The sequence below is a fragment of the Fundulus heteroclitus genome, unplaced genomic scaffold (genome assembly GCF_011125445.2).
Source record: "Fundulus heteroclitus isolate FHET01 unplaced genomic scaffold, MU-UCD_Fhet_4.1 scaffold_115, whole genome shotgun sequence".
Lineage (NCBI taxonomy): Eukaryota > Metazoa > Chordata > Actinopteri > Cyprinodontiformes > Fundulidae > Fundulus > Fundulus heteroclitus.
Genome location: NW_023396528.1, coordinates 133,306 through 160,732, shown reverse-complemented (window position 1 = coordinate 160,732; position 27,427 = coordinate 133,306). Strand labels below are relative to the sequence as shown.

The 27,427-nt window shown below is 40.6% G+C and overlaps 1 protein-coding gene across 6 annotated transcripts in view; it reads left to right on the top strand.

Moving 5' to 3' along the window:
* LOC105928574 (synaptotagmin-2) overlaps positions 1 to 27,427 on the top strand; it is a 106,729-nt gene that overhangs the window by 52,118 nt on the left and 27,184 nt on the right. The window contains exon 1 of one of the 6 annotated variants that reach the window (XM_012865895.3): positions 10,188 to 10,482. The exons of the other annotated variants lie outside the window; for them this stretch is intronic. The gene's annotated coding sequence lies outside the window, so the exon portion shown is untranslated. Of the gene's footprint in view, positions 1 to 10,187; positions 10,483 to 27,427 lie in introns of those variants that run through there. 6 annotated transcript variants of the gene reach the window in all.

Here is a 27,427-nt window from a genome sequence, read left to right as displayed (position 1 = left end):
TCTTAATCTTTTAACCCTCTGATCAGAATAAATCTTTTTAGCGTCAGCACCAAATGTCCATCAATGTTGTATGTTGGGAAACTGACTGTGTCGTTGAGGTCCGACAGCTGATAGACAGAGAAGTGGTCTGTGGATGTCACCTCAAATGAGCGTATATGCTCAGTGTACCAGCAGTTGTAGTCTCTGCAATGGAAGTAAATAGAGTCATTCACAAGCAGTATGTGATCAATCCTGCTGAATTTTGGAAGTCCTCCAGTCTCACCAACTGAAACAAACATCCCCCTTGCAAACTCTGTGCCACTTATGGAGACCTTTGGTGTGCTGTAAATGCTCTGGCTACTGGTCTTTGTCTCTATGAAGTTTTTTGCCACTTGAGGTAGTGTGTCAACTTGGATGAAAGCAACACTAGAAGCTTGGATGTCAGGTCTGAAAAATGTTGAGGCACTGAAATGATATGCCATCATATGCTGATGCCTGGTAGCAAGAGTTTTCAAGACATTCTTGAAATTATGTGTGCCATGTATCACCCTTTTAAAAAAGCGATGTTTCCCTTCAAACCTCATGGTCCATAGGTGAACAAGTGGCCCAAACCGCTTTGTCAGTTCTGGGTAGTGCTCCACATAATGATGTTTGGGTCGTAGCTTAAAGTCTGGAAAGAGAACCTTAAGACCTTGTCTGTGATCACTAATTTTAGTCTGCATGTACTGTATGGACTCCTCTGTGAAAGATGGAGACAATACCAGTTGCACAATGTCTTTGAGATCCATCAATATGGCCCAGGCATCATCTCCTTCTGGGACTTTACTTCCTACCATGAGTGGTAATAACCTCAGCAAAGTGCAGTTTTCATGCCCATTCCCACCGATGCTTTGTTTAGCTGCAAAATTCTTGGGGATCACGTGTGGTTTATCCAGCCTATCAGCATGCTGATATGGAAATCTCCGGATCTGTGCATTCAGATACTCAAGGGTGAAATATTTATGGCGGATCATCTCATGGATGCACAGCGCCAACTCAACTGGGACTATGCCCTCAAAAAGATCGTGAAGTATATCAGGTGGGAAACCAGTAATGGGATGAAAATGCTGCAATGCCTCACTAAGAACACACTCAGATTTAACACCAAAGTGAGGTGCACTTTCTCCCTGTACAGCATTCTGCACGTGAACATCATGAGAAGCCTTTGTTCTCATGTTTAAGCCCGCTTCAGAAGCTTCACTGGACTGGATCTCACTTGTAGTACAGCAACAGAATCTGCAGACATAGTTTCCTCGGAAACTCTGCACAAAACCTGCAAGACCATGGGCAGCCAAATTATCCGCTGCCACACACAATACAGTGCCTCTGATACACTGGCCAAGAGTTTCAATGAACACGCCATCCTGCTCAAGAGTGCACAAGTCTCTCAACAAAGGTGAAAGTACACTCTGATAACCGCATTTCTGCAGATCAGGTACTTTGCATAGCAGAGCTAGCTGAATGACATGCAGACTGGACCTGTATTTACTAGGTACGTTAGCAAGTAACCAGTAAACGGCACAAAGCTTGTGGATCTTTCTAGCTGTGCCTAAAGGATTAGCTAATTCAACGTCATCCACATACAAAATCAGGGAAAGTTTCAACTCTCCACCTTCTGACAATAGTGGATTTTCTTTGAAGTATGTTCCATCTTCATGAGTTGCGTACATTCCAGAAGGTGATGGTTTGTTTTCTTGAATCTTCTCAAGAATGTCAGTATTGCTAAACATTGTTTGAAGCATCTGTAGTATTGACACATACACTGCTGTGTGTCCACTGGAATCTATAGCATACTGCACTGGCATTACCAGAGGGTAGTTACTTCTTACAAATGTTTTCCTGCGCTTAGCAGTGGACAGCTCTGCACCATCTGATGTGGCACTGACAAAAACATTATTTTTCATCAAAGCTTCCACTAATTCATGGAGAAGGGAGTCACTAATTGCCTGATCATGTTCCTGAAAAACCCTTTTGATAGAGTCTCGCACTAGAGGTTTAGACAATGAGAATATGTGTGACAAGTTTTCAACTATGTCCTGTATAGCCATCTCTGATACATGAAGAACACTGTGCATTTTCAAAAACAGAGAACCCAAGTTGCTCCTCAACTGGGCTTGCAATGCACCATTGTCATCTCTAGACTCTGGAGGATTACACACAGGAGTACTCTGAAGGGTATCACCCTCATCAGATTCTATATCAGTTGGCACTGATTGGCCATCAGTGTTTGTATGCACAACCTCATTCTTAAAATCTGTGATGTCACCATTTGGATGACTCCTACATCTGTGTGCATTGAATGAAGAATAGACATTAGTCCGGTATTGACAATTTCTGAACGGACATTCTATCATCTCGTGTTTTTTTAAATGTGATCTTAAATGACTAAGAAGTGCTTTTTCATTGAATGGCTCCTTAAATCCACACTTCGGGCAGATGAATGCCACACATCCTTCTTGACTTTCGCTTAGCACAACTGTATTTGAATGTGACCGTGTTAAATGAATTTTCAAAGCATTTACCGATTGAAATGTGCAGATGCAATGATCATAAAGACAAGGCAATGGACTTGCTGTGGACAAATTGCTGTGACGCAAACGATAGTGTTCAAACGAGTGTGCCCGTTGATCAAAGGCTGCGCTACAAAGCTTACACTTCCAAGACATCGCAAAAGTGAGTGTTGTGGCAAAACCTTAACTTTGACAGGAATGCATAAGGATGGGTTTTAGCAATAAATGTCAAAATTGTAAAAAAAAAAAAAAAAAAAAAAAAAAAAAAAAAATCAACACACCAGTTTGTTGACAAGTTGAAAAGGCCCAGCCAGTTCTTCAGTCTCAGCCTAAAAGACAGAAGATTTACATAAGTTATACTGACATAGAAATATGACTGATATCACAGACGACCATACAGACTCAGGATCTAATATGTACATTACAGTCTTTCCTTTAGGATTTTTCAAAGAGTGGCTGCAGGACACATAACCACGTGTGTTTGTTGACAACAAAATAGCATGTAGTGAGACAGAGGATGCTGATATAGATCATAAACGTATACAAAACAATATTAAGGAGCAGGCTGCCACTACTTAATGACCAGGGTTTTGGTTTTAGCTTATATTAAATTGTGGCTCCAGTTGCGGTGGCACAGTAACACAAACGCATATATGATAATCCATCCCTCTACATATTGATCTCGCAACGGCTTCGATGTAAACAAATGCGTCCTAATATAACAGAAAAAAACCGCGGAAAGTGACCGGACTTGCATTAATTTTTTTTTTTTTTTTTTTTGCGGCTCTAGTGGCTCGCTTTTTTTGAAAGTAGGCTGACAAGAAGGGGAGTGGAAGAGGGGGAGAGATATTCGGCAAAGGACCGCGGGTCGGATTTGAACCCGGGTCGACCACGTCGAGGACTAAGGCCTCTGTATATGGGTCCTGCTACCCGCTGCGCCACGTGCGAGCCCCATTAAACTTATTACAGCCGAGCACTGTTCCTTACGAGCGTCTCAAAGCAGCACTGGAGGGCGCGGTTTATCAATAAACACATCTACGACGTTAACTACCTTAACCGTATAAACATTTTGCCATAAAATTAAAATTCTTCTTTAATGTTAGCCCATGACTCGGTGCCAACATGCCCAGACATGCAACTAGCTTGCTTGAATTTAGCAAGGAACAAATAGCACACTAACTTTCCGCTTTAAAGTACAGTAAATCTTAGGTGAACATGGAGGCAAAACGACAAATAATGTCAACTTACCTGAGACTAGCACAAAACAAAGTGCAGATGAGAAGGTCATGAAGACAGAAGGCAGTAAGAATCACGTCCAAATTCACAGACGGCAGTTCCCGCTGAACTTTTCCTAACCCAGAACGAGCCGTTAATGTGGCGCACTTTTCCAATCAGCAGGAAGTGACGTCATACGGACCGAAGAAAGGAAGTGACGTCACACAGACCGAAGAACCAGTCAAATTATTTAAGTACACTGACAAAATGAAATTAAAGATTTAAGTAAGAGGCACTTAAAGTTGAAAATAAGTTATATCAACTCAACCAAACTGAGGTCAACTAACTTTTTTAAATTCTTGAGTTAAACAAACTTATTTTTTTTAACACACTTGTACTGTTCGGTTTTACAGTGCACTATAAGACGCAGGATTGGCAAAACTATGAAAAAAAGTGTGACTTGTAGTCTGAAAAATACGGTGTATAAAATATGCATTAATCATTAATATAAAGATTATTTTCATACAGATATGTTCAAACAACTAATAACTTTATGGATTAATGTTCTGTGTGTTTGCATATGGTTACAGTAGTTAGTTTTGCAGTTTTGTTATTGTCCAACAGTGCGCACTGATATACCAATAAGGAGTTGCTAATGCATCTGGAAGGATGGGTAGTGGACATCATGCAGTTGGTATTTGACTTTTGGAGTGTAGCATTATTTAAGCTATTTTGAATTGTATCAGTGTTCATAAACCAATTATTTCCATGAATCCTAAAAAAAACCCTGATTTCTTTACTCCAAGGAACAATCTCTTACTATAGATAAATAAGAATGAGGAGATTTCTGCGTATGCCTCAGAGTTTGAGGGTATTTGGGGACAACTAAAACTAATCAACATCTTAATAATTGATCATTAGACAAATCAATGAGAGCTAATCAATGAAATGGAAAATTAGAAATTAACAAAAACAACCAACAAACAAATAAGCAAATGCTAACTCTGATATACTAAAACAGAATAGGGAAATAATTAATAACCAGGGAACAAACACTTAAACCACAATAATGAAAAAAAGTTCAAAATATAAACTTTTTAAAGAGTTTGTCAGTCTCTTAAAATCTTTAAGAAGATGATCCTATGGTCTAATTCTAAGTATTAAGGGACATAGTCATCTATAAATATAAGCCAAGAGGGCATGATTATTTCATATGAAACCCATTGAATGCAACCAGAGTGAGCTACTGCCGTAGAAATTTGTAAAGTCATAGTAAGTGACTAGGGCCCTTTAATCTCTAATTTCCCCACCTAACAGAACAAAAAATAGGAAATAAGAAAACAAAATTCAGAAAAAATCCATGATATGTCAGCTTTCAGTTACAGAACCACCACAATAGAACAGCAAAAATACCTTTTATTGGTCTGAAAAGGGCTGTATAACTTTGACAAAAGTGGGTTTCTGCTCAAAAAGTAGTGTTGTGTTTGGCAAAAGTCACTCTGACATTGGCAGACGGCACTGGTCTCTTCTTAAAACTGAACTTTGGAGGTTCTGCACTTTGGGTTGTGATGAACTTTACTGACAAATATTAAATGTTTAAACGCCCCTATAAAAGCTTTACTAGGTTAGGCTGATGGACCCTCCAGTGTATTTTATAGAAGGAAAAGAAAATCCCACACAAACAAAAACAAAGAAATACAGCTACGAACCAAACAGCAAAACAAGTTTAACCCAGAAGCACTTTTATAAGAGGAGTCATCATCTTGTACAATAGGGAGGGTCTGATCAACCATTCAGAAGCAGACTTTAGATAACACCATGTTTGACAGCCAAACATAAATGGATTTTACAGTTGTTTTCCCCCAAAACAAATTCTTTAGACCTGAACAAGACCTTTCAGTTCCACAAATGTCAGCAAGTCTTCACTTCAGCCACAATAACTATCTATTGACTGAGACTGCTTTCACACTGAGCCATTTTACACTTCGTTATCTTCCTAAAATAATGGCCTAAGTAATTGTTTTGCCCAAAATGATCTTTTTGACTAAATCAGCTTCATAACCTATAAAAAAAAAAACAACAACAGAAAAGCATGTATTAGGCCATTATAAAGGGAAGGTGCTGATATTCAATAATAGGGGGTTTTCAGCTGACGTCACGCTCACGTGACTACTCAGCGCGTCCGCCATATTGGGTGGCAGTCGTTTCGCACCGTTGACCTGCATTGTATGACGCCTTAGGCAGTATTGGAAGTGAACAACGGGGAAAACGTGTTTAATGGTTGGTTGCACGGCCCGTGGAGGTGGAGAACAACGCTCTTTCTATCGCCTACTATGCCGTAATAGTGAATCAGTGTGAAAAAAAAAAACAGCTGTCTGAACAACGCTGTCACCTATGGCTGACACGGATATCCAGGTCCGATTTGGACGGTGTTAAGCTGGAATACGCCAGAGTCTGCGGTGCTCACTTTGTCACAGGTAATTAACTGTTAAGTATTTAAAACATATAAGAAGAATATATTAATAATAGGGCTTGGGCGTTATGACTTATTACTTTCCGCAGCTGTCGTGTTGACTGCCTCCGCCGCCTCTACTGCCTATTACTACCGCATACTGTACTCCCTCTCTCAGCCGTGTTTTAATTTGATTAATTTCACCTTAACTTGATTTCAACCATGGTAAACCGTTGCTGTATTGTGGGCTGTAACAGCGCAACACATGATCGCCATGGGAAAAACATAGAAACAGATTAATTTTCCACCGCTTTCCTGCCTGGAGGCGCAACCACGGAGAACAACTGTTAGCGATAACAAAGAGTCGTCGGCTCGCTTGGATCGCGGCTGTAAGTCGACCGAACATAACTTTCCACAGTATCCCGATGTCAATGAGAGTGTGTTCTAAACGTTTGAAACACATAGCAGCAAGTTAAAAGTACATTACATGCGCGAGTGGTTGTTAGCGCTAACGGTTAGCATGCGCCAGAGCCGGCTGAGCGCAGCTTACCTTTGAACGAGTTACAGAGATAAAGAGATCGTCGGCTCGCTTGGATCGCGGCTGTAAGACCGAACATAACTTTCCACAGTATCCCGATGTCAATGAGAGTGTGTTCTAAACGTTTGAAACACATAGCAGCAAGTTAAAAGTACATTACATGCGCGAGTGGTTGTTAGCGCTAACGGTTAGCATGCGCCAGAGCCGGCTGAGCGCAGCTTACCTTTGAACGAGTTACAGAGATAAAGAGATCGTCGGCTCGCTTGGATCGCGGCTGTAAGACCGAACATAACTTTCCACAGTATCCCGATGTCAATGAGAGTGTGTTCTAAACGTTTGAAACACATAGCAGCAAGTTAAAAGTACATTACATGCGCGAGTGGTTGTTAGCACTGGCGGTTAGCAGCTACTAAACTAGCATGGGCCAGCCCGTCTGAACGCACCTTACCTTTGAACGAGTTGCTGTGTTCCCACTGTTTGCTGGCTTTATGATCTGCAGCTCCTACCGGCGCCAATACGGTAAATACAACTTAATTTTGCACTGGTCATTGTTCTGCTTAAATAATTAAAGCCGCGAGCGGCGTCGATCGGCCTTGCAGCCAAGCGCCTTCGCGCACCGCCCGCCGCCGGCGGGCGGTGCAACACATTTGCGTCGGATTGTTTACATTTTTACCATCTTATTAAAACTCACCCGTCCACGTATGATGGCGATTTCCTTGATGTACATAACCAGATGTGAACTGGTTGTGAGCCTCTAGATCCTTGTAAGCTCTCATTTCCTCAAGAGTGTGCAGATGGTTTTCACCGAACACCAGGTAATGCACTATGTCGCCGTGCTCTACATTTGGCCGATCATCTGGATTACGGCTAAACAAGGCACCGTGGAGGGCATACGGGTCCATATGGTCGATCACGGAACATTTCCTCAGATATACGTCCTTATCTGGTCGCTCTAGCGTGCTGGCGTACTTATCCATTCGCGATACGATAATACGTGTAAGACAACTAGAGATAAGGAAGTGTGCCACCCAATATGGCGGACCGGAAGTTGGCCAGTGACGTCAGTGAAAACACCCTATTCCACTAAATAAAAGATATGTTCACATTCAAAGTTTGATACAAGGAATTATGCTTAGGGTGATTTTCTGATCATTTTAAATCATTCTGGATCTTAAAAAATAAAATAACACTACCTAACTGAAAACTTTTATTTGTCTTCTCTTACGGTATATACTATTGCACATCACAGCCATTCAAAGTATTCTGGAGTGAAGACTTTCAATTAAAAAATGTAATCTGAGGTAAGGAGTTAACCAGATAGCTACTATCTTGTTGGTTATGAACAGTATCCTCCATTATTCTCTGTATACTACATCTCATGTCATATTGAAGAAACTTTTTTTTGCCACATCAATTTTGCTTTCACTGAAAAAAATGGCTATTTTTCCATCACCAAGTGCTCTCAAAATGGTACCACGAAAATTCTACTGGGGACCCAGAAACTCTCACATCTAATAAAAATCTTTTTCTCCAGATGTTTCTTTGTGTATTGCATTAAGAACGCTTGAATAAAACATGTTCAGTTCAGTAAAAAGCAAAGAAGGCTCAAAAGCACGGAGTTGTGAACCAACATTTGTTGCTTGTTACCTTAAAATATTATTTGTTTGGTGCTCTGAGGCGACTAAAGAATTTTAATCTAAACCATGTGTTTGTTTTAAGCCCCATTCATCTTTGCTATATTCATTGTACCAGTGTGTGATTGGTCATGCTCATGCTTTACTGCTCATTCATCAAGCCATGACTGATTTTTGGTAATGGTGTTTATCAACTAAGATGAAAACTTGGTTTGTTGCTTCAGATCAACATCATGACACAGGCAGTTATCCATTTGGTTTATTATTGCTCAAAAATGATCAAACCCATTTATGAGAACATTGTCGCATATATAGCAATGTTTCTTCCATACTTGACCTCTGTAGTTATTATAAATACATCCAAAGCACAATTATCTGTTTTTATATTGATTGGAAAATACAAATATTTTACAACGCCTGTGAAGTTTACGCTTGTTTTGTCAATCATCTTAGAAAAACCCAGCACCAAAGTTCTCACGTCCTCTCGTTCTGTTGCGTATCTGCCTTACATATCTATGCTACAATTAAAGGATCCAGCATTGTCTTTCTACACGTCACACCTTAGTGTGTATCACGTAATCTCCAACTATATAAAGATTCCCCAGAGGTTTTGAACATACTGTGGATGAGCTTTAGAACTCAGGGGTACCACATATTACTTTCTAGGTACGATGGAACGAGATACGAGAGAATATATAATTTATATGTATTATTTCATAAATAAGGTTTCTTTTTCTTTACAATGCTACTAGCAAAACCTCAGCTCGGTCAAATAAGAAGTGAAGTTCACCACTTCTTATTAAAAATACTTACGCGAGTTCCCAATAATGAGAAATTCTATTACGACTGACTGGGAACAAATTGGATTTCTCCATTTCTGGCTGTATGTTTAGAATAATCTCCTACTCTGTCTGCCTTACATTTTCACTGATTGAGACTGTATTGATCTCTTTGGATCAAGTACTCTTTGCTTGTGTGTGTGTGTGTGTGTGTGTCAGTGTGTGTGTGTGTGTGTGTGTGTGTGTGTGTGTGTGTGCGTGTGTGTGTGTGTAGGGGAACACCATAATTCTTGGCAAAACCCAAAGGGCTCCAAAGTGTCTGGCTCACCACCAGCGTTAAACGAAGAAGTGCGTCATATTATGTCATTAATGAGCAGATTTACAGAGTCCCTTGCTGACTCTAAGGGGATAATTTAGCATTTTTTGGACTTGTGGGATTTACAAAAGACTATTTTTACGAAGCTTCAGGGGGCTGGGTAAAGCAGAGTAAAAAGTCAACCATTTGTGGGTTAGCTAAGGTGTTATAATACATGTACATACCTATTCAGGGTTTTATGATTCAATTATCTTGCTAATATCAAGGATTCAAATCTTTCTGGATGACACTGGCATCAGTGCAAGTCTAAAACTTACATCAGGCATAAAGACACAAGAGTCAAAGTAGCACATCGTTGCTGCTGTAACCACCCAGCAACCAACTACTACTCTTCCCCTTCTTATGCTTTTTTCCCTTTATTTTCACTTTCTTTCCCCCGCACCCAGTTAGAGATCAGGGACGTATCGGAGTAGCAGCGGCTCTGCTTGAATGAGAGTAGGGATGCTGGTGGCTCCCACAAGCATATGGGTGCTTTTGGACTGCCCTCACGCGTCGGGACACAGATTGCTGCATGCAGCGCCTTGTGAGCAGCATCACAAATCAGTCGTCCAAGCAGCGAGCACTGCTGGTGCGGAGGGAAGGGGTGGGAGATGACGGGGGAAAGTGGGGGGAGAAAGGGAGAGGTGAAAAGGAGGGGAGGGGGATCCTTTCAGGGAAAGAGACAGAAAGAGTGGCGAGAGGGAGAGCAAGAGGGGATGGAGAGATACAGCGGTGGGGGTAGTTACAGAGCGAGTGGCTGCGTGTATGTGTGTGGGTATGCATTCATGCGTACGTGTGTGTATGGAGGAGAACAAGTATTGCTGCAGTGGAAACAGTGCGAAGAGGACTGCAGTTTCTGGTGCTGATGGGAGAGCGGTCGAGGCACATCATTAAGGCACTGTAATTTTAACCCCCAGTGCCTATTTGGTGAATGGGTTTGCCCATTGTAGAGAACAGGATTACGGAATTACGGTAGTGCTGGTAAGGGTGCATTTCAACTCTATTCTTTTGATTGCAGGAGCACGACGTCTGAAGGATCTGCAATAGGTTATATGCAATAGTTGGTTATTGTGTTTTTACCTGCAACAATGAAGTTAGTATTTATTCTATTGTGTTTTGTTGGTTGTGCCACAGTGCAGCTGTATTTCACTTTCTGTTTTATGCTGTCCCAACTTCATTTCAAGCTAAATTTATGTATTTCTTTTAAATACTCTTGATCCTTCCTATGGGATCAAGTGATCAATCACGAGAGTGGCTTTTGCATGCATTTGAGATGAGTTGTGGTTTTTAACACCAGCATGTGATAATTTTCATTGATGATGCTTTATTCAGCTTCTGCTGCTAGGTGTACCTCTCTTCTGGAGAGTCTCCAGGAGGCTGCCATGCTGCGAGGCGCTATGCTTACCTTTTTAGCCGCACCAGCATCTCAAACACTGACAAAGAGCCAGGAGGAGCCAGAAAGCAGCATGCTACTCTTATAAATTCCCAGGACAGCGGTGTTGTATCTGTAACGTAACAAAACAGAAGCCACCCCCCTTCCCTCTTAACCTTTGAAGACTGAGTAATCCGACACAAAAAGAGGCTGACAGTTGTGCTGAGGAGTATAGAGAGAGGGGTGGGGATTTCACAAAGTGCTGCAGGATGCTCTTTTTTTCTGCTGTCTCTCATGGGACATTTAGCTCAGGCAGCACCGAGGTGACTGTACCAAGGACAAAAACCTATCTTTGGGCTGCTTGCACTTCGTACTGGAGACTGCTGACTCTAATGTTTCTGGCTTGGACCTATCATTAGCCTGATCATTTCTAAGATGTTGATTTTATCCAATTTCCTTATGACAAAACTATCATGAAAATTCTTATGGAAACTGTTGTTTGAAAGCTGATATTCTTGAAGAAAAAGTTTTTTTTTTATCTAGCTGCCATTCTTTACTGTAAACATATTTCTCTGACTTCCTATGTCCTCATATAACCCAAAGTGAAACCTAGAAATATCAGCTACTTTTAGGATCTTGGGCTATAGTTATCAGAACAGTCTTACCATGTGTTGATCACATGATTTCTGAGGTGTCAGAACCGTAGTGAAAAAACAATAAAGAAGATGTACATGGCTACATTAAACACACACACAGATTGGTATCCTATGAATGAACATGCAGAGCGAACAGCTGCAATGTCAAAACTACATGTCTGATATTGTGTGAGTAAATCATATCTGACAAAACAATTCTGACTCTTTGCACTCAAAACACAATCTTTATGATTGTCTATTTCCTGTATATCAGGCTCCAGTTCCAGACTCTGGCACATTCAGTGGAAACATGATAGGAAACTAGAGTGTTTGAGGGCTGTTTTTAAGTGTATTTTGTAGTTTGGATGTCTGGGGAAGTGGGTCTGCAATTGATAGTATTCAGCTGTGTCAAAAAGTACCATCCACCCATGGATCCATTGTTTGTACCTGGGTGTTCTCCTGTAGGGTTGAGAGTTGCTAATGTGTATCCCCTGTGACAAATGGCTGAGAGGCAGGTTACGCCCACAGGTTCCCAGCCCATCACACAGGCATACAAGAGAAACAACCATCCCTACACACTCATGCCAAGGACAAATTCAAATTTTCAGTTACCTTCATACTAATATTTCTGGAATGGGGTGGAAACAAGAATACCCAATGAAAACCTATTTATGTTTGAGGAGAACATGAAAACGGCGTGCAAAGAGCCCCTTGGCTGTGCCAAGACATTGCTGATAGGCGATGTTAGTGGTTACTGCTGCGCCACCATGCCAACCGTCAAAATAACCTTTATATATAAATATTAGTGTCCGAAATGTTATTGCAAAACCGGTTTTACACCAATCATTCAGAACATTATCACACCCTGCTTCACAGTGGGTTGCTGCCAAGATAGCTCTAAGCTTTCAAGATATTACACAGCTCTAACCTTGCCTGCAAGATGAATTCTTGCGATATTTGTGCGTTCACAAACACATGAGAATCCATCTTGAACCGCTCCAGCTTCAATCGTTTGTGTCCGAACCAAAAACGGTTCACAATACTACAACTACATTGTAGTATTGTGGTTTAAGGCGGGACATAGCGGTGCAACCAAAGCAAGAGCTGACGAGCCCACAGCCAAACCAAAATAAACACGGCGGCGCAGAAGGACGCTCTTGTTGGTGCTGAATTATGGATTCTGACAATCTGTTTTGTCAGAATCCATGATTTCATCTTTGAAAACAGAGCAGCAAGAAGTGCCTTGACTAGGTTACCTTGTTGCGGTTTCACATGATGGTGCTGCTTCTGTTTTGAGATGATATACTGTGATTGGTTAAAATCAACCTTTGGTTGGTGGGCACTTGGTGTTGCTTCACCCAGTCAGCTTGGAGAGTTCTGCTCCTCTCCCCAAACGGATTGGATGGGAGCAGTCCCAGATTGATAATGTGCAGAACGTAGAGTACTCCACATTTTCAATCTGGCTGGCCAGGTTAACACAGCACACCCCTGTGTGATTTACAGTACCAAATATTAACAGCAGAAACTCTACCTCCTATAAGTTCCAAGGAGTGATCATCATGGATTGGTCTTGTTTCAGCAAATCCCAAACATGCTCAATTGACCTGAGTTCTGGGGAATTTGGTCGACTGGTCAAAACAAACATATTTTCCTCAAACTATTCCTTATGTATTATTGCTTGCCTTCTTCGCACAGTGTATTCTCATGCCACATATTTCCTAGCTAAGTGACACATGCATTCATCACCATGATGTAAAATGTTATTTAACCGACCAGACTTGCTTTTGCAATTGCTCTGTGGTCCATTGCTCACGTGCCTATTGTTGGAGGTATTGTCCATAGACAGGGGTCAACACTGGCACCATGACTGGTTGGTTGCTACACAGCACCATGTTTCAAGACACTACAGTAGCTCCTCCATTGGATCTGACCACACAGGCCAGCCTTTGCTGTCTATGTGTATCAGTGAGCCTTGGCTGCCCATGACTCTGGCCTCAGTTCACCTCTGTTACTTCCTTGGACTTCTTTTTTTAGCCAATGTACACTGCAGCTTGGGAACAGCCCACAAGCTGCAGTGGTGGAGATGACTCAGTTGTCTAGCCATCATAATTTAGCTCTTGGCAAACTTACCCAAGTCCTTGTAGCTATCCATTTGTCCTGCTCCTACTACATCATCTGAGAAGACTAAATGTTTATTTACTGGCTTTTATTGTGCCCACTAACTGATGAAGTGATATCTGTGTTATTCATGTCATCTGTTAGACGTTATAATGTGATGCCTGATTGGTGTATACCAGTTATTAATTATTTTGACTCTACCAACAGGGGTTCTTATGTAGTGTGCAACTGCTGCAGGTTTTCTTCTCAATTGCCAATAATGCAGAGGACTATGTGATACTGAGCATGCTCTGATGTTATTTTTTTTCATGCTCTAAAACATTTAGACAGGCTCATTAAGTCTGTACCTCAGGCAGCCGCTCCCAGTGGCTCTCACACTAAGAAATACTCTCAGAGTCTCTCATATATAATCAGAAAAAATGAGAGGAAGCTTTGAAGTTCACTACTCTCTTTTCTTTTCCCTGTTTGCTCCCTCCAAGAAGGCAGCTGGCCTCCAAATGCTGGAAGTGTTCATAAAGAACAAGAAGGGAAAGAGGCTTAGGCTTCATATAATTCTAGCAAGATATTGGTAGAGTGGGTTTGCCCTCTTGGGCCTATGTCACTGTTGTCCAAATTCTTGTGGCTTTATTGAAACATTCTTTGTAAGGTCCTATTTTTCTGTTTTCTAAAGGTAGATCATTGTTAAAAAGGACAAACCCAGACTTAGTTATCTAAAAAGATGAATTAGTATTTTTTTCCTACACATTAAAGCAGCTATCTCTGTGGATACCATCAGCTCTTCATCCTATACTGAGGGCTGAGCCTTCCCAGTCTTGGGCCCTGGCCCATTTGCTGATGTGTCTCTGGCAGAAACAGCAGGGAACCTCAGTGCTAAACGGTCAGATGCTGTCACAAATCACACACATCCTGCTGTGCTGACAAAGCAGTTTTGGTTCTCTTTAGACTGTAGAGCCAGCTGTCATTGAGGGGCATTGCAAGATTTATACCTACTTGCATTTTCTTCCGTTATTGTTTTAAATTGTAGTTGTTAAATAGTGCACAACATATAGCTACTTTCATGCAGACTAAGGAAAATATCTTTTTTAGGGGATAACGTTTCTGTAAGAGTTAGATATTTTTAAGTTAATGCCCAGATTAGCTATGTGGAATGTTGCATACTTGTTGTATTTGTCTTTATTGTGTGTTTTAACAATTAGCGTTTAAAATATGTCTTCATACTAAAGAAGGTATTCCCATTTCAGCCTTTAAACAACTAGAAATAAGCCCTGTTTATGTGACTTTTTGATGAAAATGGAAACATTTGGTTGTGGTTGTTCTATTAATTTAGACAACAATGGTGAATCTTTTCTCTGGCATTAGCAACATTTCAAAATGGGTTCAAGAGAGTAATTATTTGAAAAGGTCTTGGGCCTTGTTATCTCATTAACAGGACAAACTGAAATTTTCTTACAGGGAATCCCTGGCTCATAAGCAGTATGACAGAAAATCATTAGAAATCAATGCCTAAATGCACAGCATACCGTATTTTCTGGACTATAAGGCACACCTAAAATCCTGACTCCACCAGGTCACCAAATGGTCTACCTCCCACATGTAGGCATACTTGTCTCCTTCGGATATAAGCCCAATGAGGATGGTGTCGTTTACAAATTCTGTACTGGAGGGGCAGAGAAGACGAGCAAACTAGCTGTCTCAGCCAGGAGGACAGAGTAGTTGCTGGACTATACTGCCCTGTTTCTAACATAATGCCAAAACAAACTTCACTGTTATATTGAATAAAGTTACCTGTCGAGCAAAAAGCCTGCAACCTTTGCACGTTCACTTTCTCTCGGTTATTTCTGCTTTTTTTCTTGGTTACTTTCTCTTCCCTCTCACTGGACAGAGAGTCCCCCATTTCAACAGAAAACGGCAAATAGAAGGAGCTACTGTCGTCTCTGCTTGTTTTATGCTCCTCCTCCACTGACAAGTTATTGCTGACAAGTTTGTTCCCTTACTGCTACTGAGATCAAAAATGGCAATGCAACATAGCGTCCCACTGGGTGTACCACCACCTATGTATTTATAAACAGCAAATTCCAAGTTATGAAAACACTTTCATTGTTGATGTGATGTTATTAGATCTTGGTAGAATATGTATTTATAAAAGCAATACTGGATTTTCGCAGATTAAAAGCCACATTAGTTACACACGGTTCCTTTAAAGAAAAATGACTGGACTGCTATAAAGTGCATTTTACCTTCACTGTCTGCAGAGTAAAGTAGTTTGACAAATGCCCAAAGCTTAGAGATGGGAGGCTGCCTGGGCCTGTTTACAAGCAAATGTGTTTCCTTAAATGTTCATTTGGGCTATTTTGTGCTTGAAAAGTTATTCATTATAGTAGATAGTAAAAGTGTGATCTGTGTTACTTTTCTGCAATAAAAAAAAGATTTTTATATTTTGCACTCTTTTTCTATTTATGGAGCAGATCTTAACATTTAAAAACATTTTCTAATTCCGTTCTTTGAAGAAATGCCATGATTTAGTGATTTGAATTTTGAGTCCATAATGTTTAAAGCATGTTTGAGCTACTGATAATGGCACAGTAGCATAATAAATGACAAATCCCAATCCCAATTATTATCCTCTTCTTTCAGTTGCAATTTTCTGATTCCTAAAAGCATTCCATGTATTCATAGCCGGTTTTAAATGTTCCCATAGGACAAGAAATTAGATAGATAAATAAAATATTAAGAATAGCATCAGCAACACATTGCTATGTTATATAGTACTTGGTCTTCCTTTGGGAGAAACGGCACCCATTCACACCTTTACCAATTTTAATTAAAACCCCTGCTGTATGATAAAGAGAAGCATATGAAAAATTATGAACAATAGGAAAATGTTATTTAGCTGTTTATTTGATATTATTGTCTTAAAAATATGTCCATGAATCAGGCTTCTGATTTGAAATAACAGTTTGTATTTATTCACCACTTGTCCCATGAAAGTATTGATAATTCATTGCATCTTATTAATGTTATTAAATTTCTGATAAGTGATTCCTGCTAATGTTTCTTTGTATAGACTCACCATTGTTGCTCTGCTCAGATTCTACATCCAGCACAGGGCTTTTACCCGAAATGTTCTAATTACAGCTCCTAGCTCCTGTTCCTTTAGCTTTCATGAGGTAAAAAGGAAAGGAGATTTGGACTGCTGTGCTGATATCAGACAGCCTTTAACTCATACGTAATTGTTTGACGGAAACACACATGGATGATTCTAGTCAAATCCGGGCCTACAGCCTTCCTACAACGAACTACAAAGTGTGCGTTCTTTTCTCTCTGAACATTTTTGTTAATTGCTGTGAGGTGGGCTGTGCTTATACGTTATGTCACGCAAAGGATTGTGGGATTCCTTATAGCTCCTTAGCACTGGTAACGGACATTGCAAGGTTCCTATGCTAGTGGAACTGTGATAGGAAGGAGGGGGGGGGGGGTGATTGACCAGCACTTCCTGTTTGTATAAGTTCATGATGTCACTAATTGCATCACTCAATGGAAGCAAATTAAGGGTTTTCTTTTGTGTACAGTATGTTATTGTTTATTTTATTTAAAGTAAACTTTTGAGCTATACTTTGTGATATTTTTTACTTGGCAGACAATATGGCTATGTAGAAATTATTAATCTTATTCCTGTTTGTATAGATTGTAATGTTTGATTTGTCCTAACTTTTTATGCTGCAAACTGATGAGGTGCGGGTGTGTTTTTGTGTAAAACTATAAAGATTTTTGGAACCTGTCGTTTTTAATATGGAGCATTGTGAGAAACAAGTATGCATAATTTTTCTTTAGAACTAAATTGGCAGAAAAGAAGAAGGGAATATCATCCACAAAGAAGCTTGCAGCGTCTGATGATGCAGTCTACCTATCACCTTACATGACACTTGTTTTAGACTACCTCACACCGTCCGTCCATTTGTCCGTACCTCCGTCGATCTGTCCGTTCCTCCGTCTGTCCATCCATCTATCTGCTTGTCAATTGCAACTTGTCAGATCTCAAACCGCTTTATCTTTTTGTGGTTTTGTTTACTGTTTCAGTGTGTGTAACACATCCGTCTTTGTAGCATTAAATATCTATTGGTTTCACCTCGAAATCTGGTGAATAGACATAAGAGTAGTGTATCATTCTGCTCATCTCATTCCCCACCTGAAAGGATGGAAGCAAATTTCTCAATATGACAAGCTACTTCTTTAATACACATTCTCCTTGAATTATTGCCGTCGCCTGAAAACAATTTTTCACTTACGGCCTCCTTTGCTGTATTTTCCCCTCTGAATGTTATTAGATGTTGCTTATCTGCTGTGGTGCAGGGGACCCTCTGCTCGTGTCACATTTCCTCTACACAGCTTTACATGCAGATTGGGTCACTGTCTGCGTGACAGAATGATTAATCGGCCTATCGGGAGACAGGGGTAGGGGCCGTGTTAAGGGGAAGAGGGAGGATGTATGGCAACTGGCTGTAAATGATGCCTGAAGCGCCTCAGCTCTGCATTCAAACCCTTGCGCGTCCCGGATCCTTTCCAAGGATCCCTCCTGATAATAGCTGAGTCACCACTGCAGGTGAGAATGAGCATTGTTTTATCTATGCAAGCAGGTTTGTAAATGAGCCTCTCCGCACCACCATTTGGGTCAAGACGCACAGAGGTATATGTAGGCAAGACCTTTTACTCTGATTGTCTTTAGCGAGATGAAGCACAAAGGACCTTTTTGACATCCTTATCTTGGTTGCTGCCCTCTGATCAGCAGTGCCATCAGCAGGACATCTTGATGCTCTTGCATTTGTGGACGCGGATGTGTAACTGCCCTGATAGCATCTCTGATTAATGGTCAGTTTTTCCTCAAAGATGTTTATAGTGTTTACGTTTATATTAAGAGCATTTGTGCTCCCCTCCGGCAGAACACATGGTGCTATTTAAATGTCCAGTCGCGAATGGATCCACGAGGCGTTCTGTTGACAGAGTTAAAGTTAAGAGGCTGAGCGTGCGTTAGTAAATGTCATCAGAAAGTAACCCTATAAAGCTGTCTTTCCATGAATTATTTTGTTCGATTCCAAATCCACTGTTAACTTAATGCTGCTCCTAATAGTATTGTACTGGATGTGAAGCATTAACCTTTAGGAAAATGCCACTCTAAGAGAGCATGCTCTGTCAAGACCAATGCCCCATTTCAGTGTTAAAGAAAGTGATTCACGTCAAAATGCCACTAAGCTTTACGATAGAAAGCATGATCATGAAATGACTGCAAAGTGTATTGATGCCCTGGTAAAGATGTGTAAAAACAAAAAGTAAAAACGTGTTTGTTACGTTTGTTGCATAGTTTTGAGAGAGAGAGAGATAAAGAGAGATAAAGAGAGAGAGAGAGGATATTTGTACAATGTGTCTGTGTTTGGGATCTTTTTTTCTGCTGAAAGGCCTAATGATGAAGCATTTTAGGATTTCTGGTAAAGTCCACAAGATTTCATAAGACTCTTTTGGTATTTCAAAGAGTTGTTGATGCCATGCACTCTAGGTCCTCAAGCTCTTCGGAAGAGAAGCGGATGCATAGCATTACTGATTCTCCGTCATGCTAAATAGTGGACCTGAGGTGCATTTCCACTTTTTTATCATTTGTGTCACACCAAACCCTTCTAGGATGTTTGTTGCTGAAAAGCTCGATCATCGTCTCATCTGACTAAAGTGGGTGGTTCCACTTACCTTCCCGGTAGCGACTCTCAAACTTCACGTTTATGCATGTGATGTTGGGAAAGGGATTTCTCCTGACATGTATTCCAAACAACAGGTTAGCTCATAGATGGTGTCAAATGGTTTGTTACGACATGACACATGCTCTGGTATTTCTGTTTTTGAAGAGTGGCTGATAAAAGTGGGTCTCATTTTGTATCGCATGGAAACCGGAGGAAATGGATCCCTAATTTAAGCTCTTCAACTAAAAAGTAAAAATACAAATAAAAGCACTTCATTTTAATGGATTCTGTAGAGATATTAGGTGTTCAAATAAGTTTACCACCAACTATTGTATATGAAATAACAATCATTGCTTAACGTGTGTTTCTCCCTTCTAAATTAATGGACCCAAATTCAAGATAGAGTTTTTCATGCTTCCGCAATTGAATATTACCTTACTTTTTGAAGGCCTATTTATTTCTATTTTACGGGTGTGCCAATAAGTCCGAAGGGTGCTGCTCACCCAACATAGAAACAATACTGTTGTTAGAACAAGCTGTTGTACACAGCATAAAAATAGGGTCTGCGGAAAATAAATGATTCCTGTTAGACAATTGCAGTGTTCTAACCTTTGCCAAGTTAAACTATGCCATTTGGCATGCTCGCAGTGATGCATCGCGCTCAAGACTTGGAAGATGTTTGGTTGAAAATGTCAGAATCTAGTTCGGGCACATTGTTTTGGAACATGAGCTGTGTTTTCGGCTTTGCCAGGGCTTTGTCACTTTTTTGGCTCTCGACCATGAAATGACAAAAGAGGCAGTGCTGTGTAACTACAGTAGACTACCTTGAAGAAATCTGTCTCTTTCATCAACCCAGCATTTATTTAACTGCACACACAAACTGAATTCCATTATCCTATTTCCGCTCAAGTGATTAAGGAGGCATCCTCTCAACTGACATATTTGGCGTTTCTACATAACACAAGTGCAAATTTTGGGGGAGTTAAAGAGAGCTGCACTGTGACAGCAATAAATTTAGATCTCCACAACTCTGAGCACACACAACAGAAAATAGTCTCTGAATATATTCAGACTGAGTTCAACAGAGTCTCTTATCCTTCTGTGGTAAATAGCAGGCACTGCAGTCGTCAGTATCCATCCTGTAATCCTATTAAAAGTGGCCAAGATGACACCATTATGACAGTGGGAGCCCCCAGTGCATTTCAGTTGGGATGAATTACCATGAAATAGCAAGCATTCAGGATCAAAGCTGCACATTATCTCTAATTTAAACAAGTCCAGGGTTTCAGCTCAAGTTTTCCAAAGTGGTTATAATCTAACTGATAGATTCTTTAAAATACTGCATTCATTGTTCACTAGTTGTACCTGTAGACGTTGTCTTCTTAAATAAAGTCCAGACAGCTCAGAAGTCAACAGTTACTCAAGGCTAATAGAGTCAATATTTTCATGTAGCAGTCATCATGGGAGTTTATCTGAAACCTGAAGTTTATATTTCAACTTGCTCATTTGGATTCAGATGATTGATTCACATAGAATGAAAAGTCCAAATATACAGTGTCTCACAAACCTGAGTACAACCATCACATTTTTGTAAATGTTGTATTATATATTTTTTCAAGGAACAACACTGAAGATATTACACTTTGATAAATTGTAAAGTCATCAGTGAACAGCTTAGTAAATTGATGTAAATTTCCTGTACCCTAAAAAAAACGCAGCCATGAATATCTAAACTACTGCCGACAAAAGCGAGTAAAGCAGGAGAAGAAAAAATGTCCAATTTGCGCAAGATTAGCTAATCTCCCTTCCTGGTTAATTGTTTTTGTTACAAGGTCTCAGGTGTGAATGGAGAGGAGGTGTGTTAAAGGTGTATAGCCATGTTATATGGTTATTAAAACAGACCAAAACCTGTTTGATCATGATAAAATAAAGTAAAATAAACCAAGCCTCCATCCTGGCAATTGTTTTGATGTTTTTTTTGTGGATAGAAATAGTTCCAACACCGGGCGCAATGACCAGATATAAACAGACGTGACACCATCCACCGGCAGTATCACAGACCTATCATACTACCAGTTTGCTTAATTAATAAAATGGTATTTAATAATGTGGGACTGAGCCTGACCCTCTGCAATGCCTCGCAATAAAGTGGCAGCTCGGCGTGATCGAAGACCAACTGTTATTAAATAAATACATCGATCTACAGCAACTTTAAAGCCTCATATCAGAAAATGCACTCACATCAATCAACTCTGCGGTCACATCTGAGCGATTGCTAGGTTTAGCATCTGCTTTAGTGAACAGCAACATTCCTAATGTATTCCCAGCGACATTCCAGTCTTTTCCCTCTTGGAATCAAATGTTTTTTTGCCAATTTTTTTCAGTGGTTCTTGGCCCATTCTGCATTGTTTCGCTGCGATATGCTAATAGCTGTTAGCCACTTCCTTTATTTAAAACCTGCTGCGCATGCACAGTGTTGTACTGCCTCTGTTAATAAAAATAAACACAAAAGGCTTTATTTACTAACAAATTTAGCAAAAACTGAGCATAAAATGCCAAAATAATAACTATTACGCCAGCGGGATGTGATAATCTTTCATAAAAACTTTGTATGCAACCAGAGTAAGCTACTGATGTATGAATACATAAAAAGTCAAATAACGTGGCTATCCACCTTTGACTTTGGCGTTATTGCGTTCACACTCTCTCATACTGGTCACTGGCAGTTTAGCATGGCACCTAATGGGAAATATCTCTCTGAGGAAACGATTGTCAACACCCTGAATCTGAGCTGCAGCACGGAGATCAATACCATACAGCGGTTTAACTGGACAGGTTTCCCCCAGATCAGGCCTCCCCACGGTTGACCAAAAATGTTGAGGGTACTGTCTAACATCATATCCAGAGGTTGTCTTTTAAAAATAGATGTATGAGGGCCGCAGACATTTGAGGGGGGGGAGGGGGGTGTATATCAGCCTGTCAGTGCTCAGACCGTATGACGTACACTGTATCAAATTGGTCTGCATGGCTGTTCTCTCAGGACGAAGCCTTTTCTAAAGATGATGCACAAAAAAGAAGCTTGCTGATATTTTGCTTCAGAAAAGCGGAGTAAGGGCATGTATTACTGGAACCATGTTCTGTGGTCTGATGAAACAAAGATAAACTCTGTTGTTCTTCTTCATAGTACATACACCTGGTCTGGCGTTCTGTTAGCTGTGACATCATCCAGGGAAGACAGATCACCCGCTATTACCATCTAATATAGAACAGATTACTGGATCAATGTGTGCTTCTGTGCTTTTTTTTGTCTCACTTATTGTGTCTCTGCTCTGTCTTCTGTAACCCCCAGTCGTTCGAGGCAGATGACCGTTCATACTGAGCCTGATTCTGCTGGAGGTTTTTCCTTCCCGTTAATGGGGAGTTTTTCTTCCCACTGTCGCTTCATGCTTGCTCAGTATGAGGGATTGCTGCAAAGCCATTGACAATGCAGACAACTCTCCCTGTGGCTCAACGCTTCTCCAGGAGTGAATGCTGCTTGTCGGGACTTTGACGCAATCAACTGATTCTCTTATATAGAATTCTTTTTTTGACCAATCTGTATAATCTGATTGATTTTGATTTTGTAAAGTGCCTTGAGATGACATGTTTCATGAATTGGCGCTATATAAATAAAATTGAATTGAATTGAATTAAACCTACATGGTCTAGGTGGTGGTTAAGCATGTGTGGTGGCAAAGGCCTACGGTCAAGCAAGGTGGTGGGAGTGTCATGGTATGGGGCTGCATGAGTGCTGCCGGCTGTGGGGAGCTACAGTTTATCGAGGGAATCATGGATACCAACATGTACTGTGACATACTAAAGCTGGGCGTGATCCCCTCCCTTCAGAAACTGTACTGCAGGGCAGTATTGCAACATCACAATGACCCCAAACACAACTCCAAGACCATCACTGTCTTGCTAAAGAAACTGAGGGTAAAAGTGCTTGGCTGGCTATAGGCCGTGGGCCAGAATCTGTAGGACGCTTCCTTAAGAAGTTTCGTATGAACTGTCAGGGGGCAACTTTCTTCCACCAGGATAAGTTGCTACACATAGCAGTGATCTCAAAACACCAATGTTCCCACGTTTTCGCTTGCACATTAATAAGTTATAGCCGATAAAAAATCTAAACTGTGGCGCTCCGGTCCAAGAGGTCACGTGATTCGATTTTTGCTGCTCAGCCAATCAGATCGCTGTATTGTCAGCTGTGCGCGTTCATCAGTTCATCATGGCTGCGCTCGTAAGATGTTTGTATGCATTTGTTTCCAGATGAAGAAAGCCCAATAATAGCATTTTCTGGCGCCAGCTGGCAGAGATCTTGATGGCAAGAAAAAAATAAATAGCCCAGACCATCTGTCCATCCATCCATCCATCCATCCATCCATTTTCTAACAGGCTTATCCCCGCTGGGTTTGCGAGGTGCTGGTGCCGAGCTCCAGCTGTCAATGGGTGAGACGCGTTGTATAAACTCGTTGTGCCAAACGAGTTATCCCCTTCGGAATTTGTAGAATTTTGTATTGTATTTTTGAAATCAATAAAAGTTTTAACCTCCAGCTTTGTGAAGTCTAAATATTTTAAACATCACATTCTAGTAAAATGAAATTTATTTTTTTAAAACTCCTAATACGTTGTTCTATTTTTAAAAGAGACATATCTCGTTTTCTTAATACGGTTAATATCTCGATAAGGTTCTTGGTTGAATTAAAATCTTATTAAATCTGATAATTTTGGCTGTGCCTTTATTCAGTGTTCATTTGATCACACGTGAAATCCGCTTGATATAATCTATTCATGCGGGTTTAGCTACCAAAAAAGAAAAAAAGAGAACCAGCAGACAGCTGTGATGGACTTAGGAAGGTGGATTTTGGTTTCAGCAGACAGACATTCGACAATCTAATAACATAAAGCTAATATTTTCGTGACACATCTGGAAATGACCGTTTTCTTTCTCATAACGTATTATACTGGATGGATGGATGAACGATAATGTAACGACACCATTGCTATATTTCGTTAAGAAAAGTAAAACATCCTCATTTCCACGCCTAATAGGTTGGAAATGAGGCGGAGTTGACTAGATTCATTCTTCCAGCTGAATGCGCTCTTGGCGCAGGGAATACAAATTCTGGCGGGGATAAGTCGTTTGGCACAACGACACCTGTGCTATCCTAGCGCAGCAGGTCTTGGTGATATCACAGTAAATTGGGCAAAAGTCTGGACTATTTCTGCCCTGCGATGGACTGGTGACCTGTCCAGTTTATACAACGCCTCTCGCCCATTGACAGCTGGAGATAGGGACCGGCACCTCGCGAACGCAGGGATAAGCGTGTTAGAAAATGAATGGATGGATGGATGGATGAATGGATGGATGGATGGATGAATGGATGGATGGTCTGGGCTATTTATTTTTTTCTTGCCATCAAGATCTCTGCCAGGTGGCGCCACAAAATGCTATTATTGGGCTTTCTTCGTCTGGAAACAGACACAACAGAAACAACCATCTTACGGGCGCAGCCATGATGACGTGGTAAACTCGCTCAGCTGACAATACAGCGATCGGATTGGCTGAGCAGCAAAAATCGAATCACGTGACTTATTGGACTGGAGCGCCACAGTTTAGATTTTTTATCGGCTATAACTTCTTAATGTGCAAGTGAAAACGTGGGAACATTGGTGTTTTGAGATCACTGCTATGTGTAGCAACTTATCCCGGTGCAAGAAAGTTGCCCCCTGACAGTTCATACGAAAAGTCACCGTACAGATTCTGGCCCACGGCCTACTAAGCATATCTCCAGGCCTAAACCCTATTAAAAATCATCCTCATCTTCCATGGGCATAAAATCTCAAACATCCAACAGCTCCATAATCTCATCATGACGGAGCGAAAAAGGATTGCAGTGGCAACCTGAGAAGCTCTAATGAACGCTATGCCCAAGAGAGTTAAGAGGGTGCTGAAACATAATGGGGGTCACACAAAATCTAGACACTTTGGACTCAGTTTGGATATTTTCACTTCGGGGTGTACTCATTCTTGTTGGCAGCAATTTAGACATTAATGACTGTGTCTTGAGTAATTATCAGAGAACAGCAAATTAAATATGTTAAACAAGTGGTACATTTTCTGCTGCACATTGTATCAAAGTGTCACATCTTCAATGGTATCCCATGAAAAAATACCATAAAATACTTACAAAAATGTGAGGGGTGTACTCATTTTTGTGAGGTTCTGTGAACCGCATCACACGCTTGCATGGAATTCCTTGATGAGAATTACCTTTGACTGCTTTAGCCTGAATTTAAGAATGTGAAGTAAAGACTCTCCCTAATGGGTAAAACCTTGCAAGTATCTGAATGAATGCTGTTTTTTTTTAAAAAGAAACCAAACTATCTTAATACCACAATTACATCAGTTAGACTTAAGGGAAATGAAGCTGCACAGTATGCAGAGCTAGTTCAGCTGGAGGCCAACCACTCGGTCCACCCACACATAACCCGTAATGTCACAGATGGCGGGGAGCCTCAGCGGGGGCTTGAATTATTTTACTGGGGACATATTATTCAGCTTTCTCTGCATCTTCTAGAACCTATGTCATCCAGTGACCAATGACAACCCAGAAGCTCATGCTGTTTTTTTTTCTTCTTCTTCAAATGCAACAACATAATCACAGTGCGTAATATTCAATACTTAATTTGCCGCCCCAATGCTCCTAACCGTTGCCCTGAGGCGGAGCCATGTGACATGGTGTTAGTTTTATTTCCATTTACAGCAGCCATTTTGAAAGTGGATGCTAAAATGTTTGTAGGCTTTGAACCATGAATGAAGTCTGAAAGGAAATGTAGGTTGTAACTCGCGCAGATTGGCTACCAGTAGACAGCTGTGAAAGACGCAATTGTCTGTGCTGGAGGGAAACAAATTTGGCCGGCAGGGTGTAAATAGTTAATTAATTGTTGTTTGTGGTACTTGTTGTCATTCTGTAAAGCGGCTGTATGGCTTTAGCTCCCCATCCGAAGGTTGTTTTGACTTGGAGCTGACGTGGCCGCTAATAAGCTCCTGAGAAACACCCCCATCCCCCACCAGCCTTGTATTATTGGCTCATCTGCTGCCTGGGTTTCCTGTGAGTGGAAGCGATGGTACACTGACCAGCTACCACATACTATAGCCGGAATAAATAACAGTTTTTTCCCCATGTTTTTTTTGTTTATAGCAAGATGAGATGTGTGTTAGGCCATTGAATGTACATACGGTGGATAGAATCAATTTCAAAGTTTTCCATAATTTATCACATAATCCATGAACATTTCTCTAAAGAACTAACTTATTTTTGTAACTTTACTTATTCCACTAACGCATCTCAAACAGTAATTTTGTAATTAAAATTGTAATTATCTATCTATCTATCTATCTATCTATCTATCTATCTATCTATCTATCTATCTATCTATCTATCTATCTATCTATCTATCTATCTATCTATCTATCTATCTATCTATCTATCTATCTATCTATCTAGTTACATTTATTAAAAATCTGATTTTAACATAATAATAATAATTTTGTGAATAACAGCTTCCTAAATCCTACAAGAAACATTATGGCAGATAGAACATTCTTGCATAGAAGATTCAGGATGCCATCTGTATTGGATAAGAGGTTGTTTAGGCTCATCTAAAAGGTCCGTCAAGGATATTTTCAAGGGCTTTGTAGGAGAGGAGTTGATGGACATTACAGTGGGCTTTGTCTTAGAACAAAGGGATATTGCAGTTTGACAGGGGCAGTGCAGAGAAAATGCTTTGCTCTTTTGATGATATATATGGTCAGACTTGTTTTCTCCAAAGAGCTTTCATAAAATCCATCCTTCTTCTCCCTCAAGTGTGTTCTTTCAGGCGGAGCGTTAAAAAATGTTTTAAAACATTCACATCTCTCGTACTGTTTTTGGTAAATATGCTTTTCAAGTGTTTTTTACCACATCCAGCTTGCTCGTGAATAAAACTGCCTAATCACCCTCCAACTCTGAGCAGTGGACTTTGTGATAAGGGCCAGC